This window comes from Dipodomys spectabilis, unplaced genomic scaffold, assembly GCF_019054845.1.
Source record: "Dipodomys spectabilis isolate Male_0828 unplaced genomic scaffold, ASM1905484v1 ptg000070l, whole genome shotgun sequence".
NCBI classification, from domain to species: domain Eukaryota; kingdom Metazoa; phylum Chordata; class Mammalia; order Rodentia; family Heteromyidae; genus Dipodomys; species Dipodomys spectabilis.
In genome coordinates, this window is record NW_024870747.1 from 6,610,943 (window position 1) to 6,620,807 (window position 9,865).

General features: G+C 36.1%; 1 pseudogene; it reads right to left on the reverse strand.

Annotated features, from left to right (window-relative positions):
- Nucleotides 1–2,115: 2,115 nt before the first annotated feature.
- LOC122109912 lies at nt 2,116–2,232 on the reverse strand (annotated as a pseudogene).
- Between the last annotated feature and the right edge of the window lie 7,633 nt (nt 2,233–9,865).

Below are 9,865 nucleotides of genomic sequence, written 5' to 3' on the forward strand. Positions count from 1 at the left end.
TAGCAAAGAGCCAAGAATGGAGAAGTAGCTTATATAGTAGCTCATCAATCTAGAGAGGAATGGCCTAGTGAGACCTTGGTGCACTGAATTCAAACTCTGAGAACGAAAATGCGCAGGCACGCACACACACACACATACACATACACACATATTTATTCAAAATATCTTCATATCAGTATTTTGCATTAATTTCTTTGTTAACGATATTACATGGGTAAAATAGGGGAAATATTCTCTTCCATCCGAGAACATTTTTATATTTTTTATTGTAAAAGTACTGTACAGAGTGGTTACAGTTACATGAAAAGGTAATGAGTACATTTCCTATCAAGCATTGTTACCTCCTCCTTTGTTTTCCCCTGCGATCCCTTCCCTCCCACCTCCACAAGTACACTTCCCTCCCCTCCCCTCCTAAATTGTAAAGTTCATTTTTCAACATACTCTCTTGTGCGTCACATTGTTGCAATGGTCATACTGTATGCTTATTTAAGCCTTTTGTTTTTTCCCTTTCCATCCCCAAGTTAGAGAAGTGTACATACAAGATGGAAGTGCACCAACATCAGATACAGTGAAAACAGGGGTTTAACTGTGGGGGATGCACATATAAAAAAATCACATCGTACATTAGAAATATATTAGAAACCACAGGAAGAAATAAAAAACCACTTGTGTCCTTATCATGGGGTTCATTTACCTTAACATAATCTTATCTAGTCATATGCACATGCTTTTGACCTTTTTTTTTAAATTGTGAAAATACCATACAGAGAAGTTACAATTACATGGAAAAGGTAATGAGTACATTTTTTATCAAGCATTGTTGCCTACTACTTTTTTTCGCCTTACCATACCTTCTTTGCTTATCCCAGACATACATTAGTTATTGCAAATAAGGGATACCATAGGACCTGTGTTTCTTTTTTTTTTTAATTCTGAAAATGCCATACAGAGGGGTTACAATTACATGGGTGAGTTATTGAATACATTTCTTTTATTTTTATTGTGAGAATACTGACAGAGGAGTTACAATTACATGGGCAAGATAACGAGTACATTTCTTATCAAGCATTGTTGCCTCCTCTTTGCTTCCCCTTCCCATCCCTTCCCATACTCCCCCACTTCCCCCATCCGGTCCTCCTCCCACCAAAGTTGTAAAGTTCATTTTTTGACATAATGACTTGTACATCTCATTGTTGCAATGGGTCCACTTGCACCTCCTTTGTTTCCCCTTCCCATCCCTGCCCATCTTCTACCCTCCACCCCCACTAACCCCTCCCCCACCCCAGTCCCCCCACTGTCCACATCCCTCAACCCCCGGCCAAAATCATTTTTTGACACAACGACTTGTTCATCTCATTGTTCCAATGGGTCCACCTGCATCCCTATTTAAACGATTTGTGTTTCCCTTCCACTCCACAAATAGTACCAACATCAAATACAGTGAAAACAGGGGCTTTAGCTTGCAGGAGGAACATACAAAGCAACAAAGAAATGATCTTATAAATATCTTAGAAACAATCGCAAGAAAGAAAAACCATTTGAATTCTTATCTTGGGGTTCATTTTGCCTAACATCAACTTATATGATGTTTTCTACTTGTAGCAGACACATACTAGTTATTGAAAATAAGGAAACCATGGGACCTATGTTTCTTTGGGCCTGGCTTACTTCACTTCTTTGGGCCTGGCTTAATTTACTTAATATAATTTTTTCCAAGTCTTTCCATTTCCTAACAAACTGGGTGATGTCATTCTTTCTGATGGAGGCATAGAATTCCAGTACACACACACACACACACACACACACACACACACACACGCACACACATTTTCTTGATCCATTCGTTTACTGTGGGACATCGGGTTTGGTTATATATCTTAGCTTTGGTAAATAATGCTGCAATGAACATAGTTTTGCTGGTAGTTTTAGTATGGTCTTTTTTGTGATCATTTGGGTGAATGCCCAAAATGGGATTGCTGGGTGTTAGGGGCGCTCTATGTAGTCTTTTGAGGAACCTCCATACTACTTTCCAAAGTCTTCGAACAAGTTTAAACTCCTAACAACAAGGCATTAAGGTTCCCTTCTGTCCACATCCTATCCAGCATCTGTTCTTTTAAAAATCTGGAATGCTTCACGAAGTCGAGTGTCATCCTCAGAGAGATGTCATCCTAAAGAGAGATATTCTTCTCTTTATTGTTCCAATGTTAGTGTATGTGCTACTGAATTGAGCACAGAACAATTTTATATATAAAGTGTAATTGATTTTCTTAAACTAGACAATTCCACAAAAATTAAATTCAAAAGAATTGTTGTGAAATTTTAGAACCATGTATTTCTTACATAAGAACACATTTAAGAATAAAGTCAAGATTGATATGTCCAAAACAAAATAATTCCATATATTTGTTGTTCAACGGATGTGTAGGAGGAGGAATTCAATTATTCTGTACAAGGAACCTGCCATAATGAACACTATAGAAAGTGTTAAGGTTTGTTAAAAGTTTTAATGTTTTAAATATGTTAAATTTTGGGAATTTGCTCATATATGCCAAAATTAAGACTATTTAGCACGCTGTAAAACTTTTCCATAAAGCATTTAAGATTCATGGTAGCAGTCATATACTACTAAGTATGTACATTTCAGAGTTTATAGAAACTTTACTAATGAGAAATTGCAAAGTGTTTGTGTAAAGAAGCAGAGTGAAGATTTAAGACATTAACTTCACAGTTTCTGTTAAAATTTAAGGAATTCCTTACTTTATATGTTAGTGAGGAATTAATGATGGTATAAGCCATATATAAATGATGAGATGAACCATAAATAATAATCTTAGTGGGTAACTTTAAAGGCTACTCATAGTCTATAAAATTCTTGTTGAACATCATAGACTTAGGCAGTTTTAAATGTACAGCAATATGAGAAAATAATAAATCGAATATGTAGTACATTTCAAATACTAGAAATAGAGGTAAATGTTTTGTTTTTTATTTTATTAATCATTAATATTTATGTATTGGTTTTCCTTATTTATAGCATTGCTTTCCTTGTTGTAATATAATACAACTTTTTGTAAGTCATCATTAGGAAATACTTTGAGAATGTTATTGGGATGGCCACACTGTTTTTTATAGGTATGTGAATTTACAAAGAGCAAAATTAATAACAAAACATTGATTAAAAATTTTATCAATTAGAATCTGAATCAGGAGTGTTGATAAATGTCCACACCTAAAATCTTAGCCCTAGACTGAAGCACTAGTGTTACAATGTTGAGCACACAAAAGTGAGAGATTGTATTTTGTTTTGTTTTTGTTTTATTTTTGTTGGTTGTGGGGCTTGAACTCTGGGTCCGGGTGCTGTCTCTCAGCACTTCAGCTCAAGGCTATTGCTACTACTTGAGTCTCAGCATCTCTTCCATCTTTTTCTGCTTATGTGGTGCTGAGGAATCAAACCCAGGACCTCATGCATGCAAGGCAAGCACTCTACACTGAACCACCCTCCCAGCACCTGAGAGACTGTATTTTAAAAAATCATCTAAACAACATTTACTTTCTGTTTTGGGTTATATAATGAAATAAAGAATATCTTTTTATATTTTTGAATGGTCATACTTCTAAATTTATATTAAATTCAGCCACTTTATCCTTTTCAAAGTCATGTAATATCTCTGAGAGTTTGCTTCTGTAAAGATTGTTTTTGCATTGATTATATATCTGAGTCATTTTTATTTTTTATCAAAAATACTTTATATTTTATGGTTTTTCGTGTTTTTTTTTAAGTGTGAAAATACCAGACAGAGTGGTTACAATTACATGGGCAAGGTAATGAGTACATTTCTTATCAAGCATTGTTGCATAATCCTTTGTTTCCCCTTACTATCCCTTCCCATCTCACCTCTCTTACGTCCCGTTTCCCCCTCTGCCTTTTCCCCATCCAAAGTTGTAAAATTTGTTTTTCGACATAATGTCTTGTATATCTCATTGTTGCAATGGGTCCACATGTATCCATATTTAAAAAAATTTTTCCCTTCCCCTCCACAAATTATACCAACATCAAATACAGCGAAAACAGGTGTTATACCATGCAGAAGGGACATACAAAGTAACAAAGAAGTCATCTTATAAATACGTTAGAAATAATTACAGAAAAAAAATTGAATTCTTATCTTGGGGTTCATTTCACCTAACATCAATTTATCTAACAATTTCTGCATGTCTCAGACATACACTAGTAATTGCTAATAAGGGAAACCATGGGACCTCTGTTTCTTGGGCCTGGCTTACTTCACTTAATCAATTTTTTTCCAAGTTTTCCATTTCCTAACAAATGGGGCAATATCATTGTTTCAGATAGAGACATAGAATTCCATTGTGTATATATACAACATTTTCAATCTACTGAGGGACATCTGAGTTGGTTCCATATCTTAGCTATGGTAATGCTGCAATAAATACATCTGTGTGATAGCTTTAGTATGGTCTTGTTTGTGATCATTTAGGCAAATGCCCAAAAGTGGGATTGCTGGGTCATAGGGGAGCTCTATGTGGAGTCTTTGTAGGAACCTCCATACTATTTTCCAAAGTGGTTGAACAAGATTACACTCTCACTAGCAATGAAGTAAGGTTCCCTTCTGTCCACATCCCCTCCAGCATCTGTTGTTATTAGAGTTCTTGATTATAACCACTCTAACTTGGGTGAGGTGAAATCTCAATGTTGATTGATTTGCATTTCTTTTATGGCTAGGGTGGTTGAGCATTTCTGCATGTCTTTATTGGTCACCCTCCTTTCCTCTTCAGAGAAGTTTGTCTTTATGTCTTTAGCCCACTTATTTATTGGGCAGTATTTTCTTTGAATATTTGTTGTTGGAGGATTTAATTTTTTGATTTCCAGATCTGTTTTAGATGTGAAACCCTTGTCGGTTTTATGGCTAGTGAAGATCCTCTCTGATTCCGTGGGATTTCTATTGATCCTGCTAGCTATGTCCTTTGCCATGCAGAAGCTCTGCAACTGCATGCAATCCTATTTGTCCAAACTTTCATTTGTTGTGCTTTTGCGTTTCTTTTCAGAAAATTTCAGCCTTTGTTAAGGAGACCTAGGGTTTCTCATATTCCATCCTGTAATGTTTTCAGAATATCTGCTTTGACTCTGAGGTCTTTGATACATTTCGAGTTGATTCTGGTACAGGGTGATATATAAGGATCTAATTTTCTACAAGTGATTAACCAATTTTGCCAGTACCATTTACTCAATAGCCTTTCTTCGATTTTATCTTTTTAGATCCTTTATCGAATATTAGATGATTATGGGTCTGTAGGTTGATTTCTGGGTTTTCAATTCTATTCCATTGTTCCTGAGGTCTTTTCTTGTGCCAGTACAAAACTGTTTTAATTACTATGGCTTTGTAGTAGAGTTTGAAATTTGGTATTGATATTCCTCCAACACTGTTCTTTCTGTTAAGGATTGCTTTTTTCAATTGGGGGTCTTTTGTTGTTCCATATGAATTTTGGGATTGCCTCTTCTATTTCCTTGAAGAATGCGGTTGGAATATTGATAGGTATGGCATTGAACTTGTAGATAGCCTTGGGAAATATTGCCATTTTCACAAGGTTCATCCTTCCTATCGAGGAGCATGGGAGGTTTTGCCACTTTCTAAGTTCTGTTTTGATTTCCTTTTTCAGATTTTTAACGTTTTCATCATAAATGTCCTTCACTTCTTTGGTTACGTTAATTCCTAGGTATTTCATTTATTGTGGGGCTCTTACAAATGGAAAACTTTTCTTGATTTGAACCTCACTTTTCTCATTGTTGGCATACAGAAAAGCCATTAATTTCTGAGGGTTAATTTTATACCCTGCTATTTTGACAGTTTTGATTTAGCTTGAGTAATTTTGGAGTGGAGTCCGTGGGATTCTTTAAGTACAAGATCATTTTATCTGCAAAGAGGGAGAGTTTTACTTCTTCTTTCCTTATTTGGATCCCTTTTATATTGGCATATTGTCTTATTTCTGTAGCTAGGCATTCTAATACTAAATTGAAGAGAAGTTAAGAGAGTGGACATCCTTTTCTCATTCCTGAGTTAAGAGGAAATAGCTTTAGTTTTTCACCATTAATTATAATGCTGGCTGTATGTTTTCCATATACAGCTTTTATTGTATTGAGGAATGTTCTATGGATTCCTAATTTTTCCAGAACCTCCATCATAAAGGGGTGTTGGATCTGGTCCAATGCTTTTTCTGCATCTTTTGAGATAACCATGTGGTTTTAATCCTTGCTCTTGTTGATGTGATAAATTAAATTAATTGATTTGTGTATATTGAACCAGGTTTGCATCCCTGAAATACATCCTGTATGATATTAGTGTATGATTTTTTGGATGAATTGTTGAAGTCGATTGGCCAAACTTTTGTTGAAAAGTTTTGTATCAATGTTCTTCAAAGAAATGGGTCTATAGTTCTCTTTCTTTGATGAGTCCCTGCCTGGTTTTGGAATGAAGGTTATGATGGCTTCATAGAATGAGTTTGGTAGAGAACTTTCTCTTTCAATTTCATTGAAGAGTTGGAGGAGTATTGGTGTGAGCTCTGTTTTGAAGGTCTTGTATAATTCCGCTGTAAATCCATCAGGGATTTTCTTAGATGGGAGGTCTCTTATTGCTGTGTCTATTTCAACACTTGATATAGGCCCCTTACTATGCTTTAACTCATGTTGGTTTAGTATTTGCATGTTGCTAATTTTAATTTGAAGCATATTTTATCTGATATTATTATTGCAACTCCTTCCTGTTTATAGCAGCCGTTTGCTTGGTAGATTTTATTCTAGCCTTTCATTATCAAAATGTTTTTGTTTTTATTGGCAAGGTGTGACTCCTAAAGGCAAGAGATAGAATTATCTTGCTTTTTAATCCAACTAGACAGACTATTTCGCTAAATTGGAGCTTTAAGTCCATTAATGTTGAGAGCTAGGACTGAGAGGTGTTTGGTAGCTCCTGCCATGCTATCCACCTCCGTTGGGGCTGTGGAAACTTGGTTCTTCCTATGGTTCTTGGATTCTCAGTTTGGGAGTGGTTTCTTAGCCATTATTGTGGTCTTGTTGGTTTTCTGTGTGTAGGCCATCTTTAAGTATTTTTTGTAGGGCTGTTTTGGTAGAGATATATTTTTCAGTTTTTCTTTGCTATGGAAGGTTTTTATTTGACCTTCGGTTATGATGGAGAGTTATCTGGGTACAGTATTCTTGGTTGAAAATTGTTTGTCTTTAGGGCATGGCATACAGCCTTCCAGGCTCTTCTTGCTTTAATTATCTCTGCTGAAAAATATGAGATGATTCTAATTGGTTTTCCTTTATAGGTGATTGATCTTTTCTCCTTGACATCTTTTAGGAAGTTATTCTTGGTCTGAATTGATCCTGTGCGGATTATAATGTGACAATGGGAAGTGCTGTTCTGGTCTGGTCTATTTGGGGTTCTACAACCATCTTGTATCTGAATAGGCCTATCTTTTTGTATGTTTGGGAAGTTCTCTGCTAGGATCCTGTTAAACAAATTTCCTAGACAATTAACTTCTGTCTCTAGGTGCTCCTCTACACCAATTGTCCTCAGAGAAGGCCTTCTGATTGTCTATTCCAAATGTTGAATAGATCTATCATGTTTCTTCGATTTGTCTTGGATACTTGTATGTTCTTTTTAATACCTAGGCTCTCTTCAATCCCTGAGATCAGATCTACTGCATGGCCTAACCTACTGTTAAGTCCTTTCTACTTGGGTTTTTATTTCTTTTCCTTTTAATTGGTCAGCTTTGTAGGCTTCAGATTCTTTGTTGGAGCTTTGTTTTAGATTTTGTGTGAACTTCTTTACTTCCTTAATTTGGTGTTCTCAAATCACTTAGTTGATTGGTTATGGTTTACTTGGACTCCCATTCCTGCTGTCGGGCTCCATTCAGCATTCCCTTTGTGGTCTCTCTGAATTCATTCAGATGTCTGTTTATGGATTCCATGAATGCCTCTATTGATCTTTGTCTATTCTCATACTGCTGTCACAATTCCTGTGTTACCCTTTGATTAGCTTCCTCACATTCATGCAATTCCTGTAGTTCTCTTTGACTTTTCTCAGCCTGCTCATGCAATTCCTGTGTCTCTCTTCGTCTGTTCTCTGCCTGCTCACACAATTCCTTTCTTTCTCTTTGATTGTTCTCAGCCTGCTCACGCAATTGCTTTATTTGCCTTTCTTCTCAACCTGTTCACGCAATTACTGTATCAATCTTTGAGCAGTTTCCTCACAGTCATGAGATTCCTGTTGTTTGGTTTGCCTCCTCTCTCTTCCTATCATGTTCAAACTGAGTCCTTTGCAAGCTTTCAGTCTTTTCATTCACCACGTTTACCAGTAGTGTTTTTAGTTCTTTGCGGGAACTCTCCTCTGGATTATTCATTAACAGTTCTGTCACTCCTGTTTTCCAGCTTGTTCTGCACACTTGATATGAAAGTGACACCAATTTTTTGCTAAAATACTATTTTAAGGCAAGCATCAACCAAAGTCCTGTAGTTGCACAGTCAAAATGGCTGTAGATACAACCTAGTTCAACAGATACAATCTATTAAACATCAAACAACTATCCATTAATGGGCTAAGAACAGCAAAGGCGAATTTTTCAAATCAGAAAGTATTATGTTTAGGAAGAAATGTGGGAAAAACAGGATTAGAAGTATGTGGAGAGGTTAAAGTAAATTTAACCAAGTCCTAAACTCAGAGAGGGAAAGGGATTGGACAGAATGACAAGAGAGAAATTAAAAAGAAGAAAATCAAAAATGGAAAAAGAAAAATTTAAATTTAAAAAGTGAAACACTTAAAAATTATGTGACTTTAAAAAGTGATATTGAGAGGAGAAAAGGATAAGATGACAGGAGTGGGATGATAGAAAGGAGACAGGAAAAACTAAAAAATAAAAATTCTTAAAAGTATTTACTTGAAAATTATATGTTATAAAGATATAATACTTCTATTAAAATGTTAAGCCTGTTTCTGGGGGTTTAGCCCAGCAGAAGGGCACTTGCCTAGTGCGTGCAAGGCCCTGGGTTCGGTGCTCAGCCCTGGGGAAAAAAAAAGACAAAAAAAAGTTAAGCCTAAAAATTTGTGAATTAAGTAATACATTTCTGGATTAATTATGTACACAATAGGGGATAAGTTCTAATAAACGATGATGGGTATTTATCTTGGGATGAGGCAAAACAGCAATTAGGTCACGCAAAAAAAAATAAAGACAAAAGATATAAAAAAATTAAAAAGGACCAAAAGGTCAATAGCGATTTTTTTAAAAAGCATACACACACACACACACACACACACACACCACACACACACACACACACACACACACACACACACACACACACACACACACACACACACACACACACCTAAAATAAAAATTAGGAGAAGAAGAAAAAAATGATTAATAGAAAACAATTAAAAAATTTAAAAAAATGGTACCAAAAAGAGTTCTTTAATTTTTTTTTGGGAGGAGGGGTGTGGAATGGGAAGATCCTGTGTCTCCCCTTTGTCTGTAACCAGTCTCTTCGTGGAGTGGCTGGTCTGCTTCTGGTGTTTTGTTTTCCTGTGGCTTGATTGATTTCTTACATTAGTTTGTTTGTGTAGTCAATAAAATGCTCTGCTTTATCTAGGATTTTGTGATCCTCCTTCAGGCTAGTTCAGTGGGAGGGAGATCTGCTTTGAGTATCACGAAAGAGAAAGATGGCTGTTTCCTCTAGTGTGGAGATGCTGTGATGAGGCTAAGTTCTGTTTAGGGTTGAGGCATTTCAGCAAACAGTATCTTTTCCCTGAGGGGCTAGCTCCTGAGACACTCCCAGAGCCCAGCCTGG